General features: G+C 48.3%; 1 non-coding gene across 1 annotated transcript; it reads right to left on the reverse strand.

The window, feature by feature from the left end:
• Positions 1-351: 351 nt before the first annotated feature.
• On the reverse strand, positions 352-424 carry TRNAR-UCU (transfer RNA arginine (anticodon UCU)). The gene has a single exon. It is a non-coding gene; the product is annotated as a tRNA-Arg (tRNA).
• Between the last annotated feature and the right edge of the window lie 367 nt (positions 425-791).

Below are 791 nucleotides of genomic sequence, written 5' to 3' on the forward strand. Positions count from 1 at the left end.
GACCCATATACGTACGTACGTACTATGCTAGCGACAACAGCGATCTTATTATAAATCACGCCGCAGTGGGGGACATCTGATTATTTTGACCCCTTGGGGACCTATAACATGCGCCGAATGCACGACACATGTCTGTTTTGCACCTAGCGCCATCGAACGGTGACCGCCGAGACCGGGAAGTGTTCTAGGGACCTTAATACTTGATAGCGCAAAGCCTTAGCCGGAAATGCACCACGGCGTATCACTGTTCGCGGTTAAAAAGCCTCTTAATAGCTTCGAGGGAGGCAAATAATATAATTTGTGGCATATACATAGTTATCTGTATAAAAAAAGAATACTTCGAAAGAACACCATTCCTACCGGGGTTCGAACCCGGGACCTTTGGATTAGAAGTCCAACGCGCTATCCACTGCGCCACAGGGACATGCGGTCGCCATGCGAATCCGCGCCAGAAACGCGTTGAAGTTGCGACTTCTCGTTTAAAGTGCCAGTGGAATACTTTCTTTAACACGGTAAAAATTAAGTCTATTCCCAATCTGTAGATAATGCTGCCATTAGCACACGAGCCAACTATCGCACGGCGTTCAGCAGTTTTCATACAACACTTCCGAGCGAATCACTTGCTCTCTCCGGCGACTTTCTAAGCCCCGTGGCCTCCCTTTTATTCTACCTAGGGCGATGTCAGCGAACAGGCTACAGCGGGCACGACGACTCGTGCATGTCAGCCATGAGACGATGGTTTGTGACATAAATAATTAGTCAGCTCGGGAGCAAAATCTCAAGGAAAGATG

Source organism: Dermacentor albipictus, chromosome 3 (assembly GCF_038994185.2).
Source record: "Dermacentor albipictus isolate Rhodes 1998 colony chromosome 3, USDA_Dalb.pri_finalv2, whole genome shotgun sequence".
NCBI classification, from domain to species: domain Eukaryota; kingdom Metazoa; phylum Arthropoda; class Arachnida; order Ixodida; family Ixodidae; genus Dermacentor; species Dermacentor albipictus.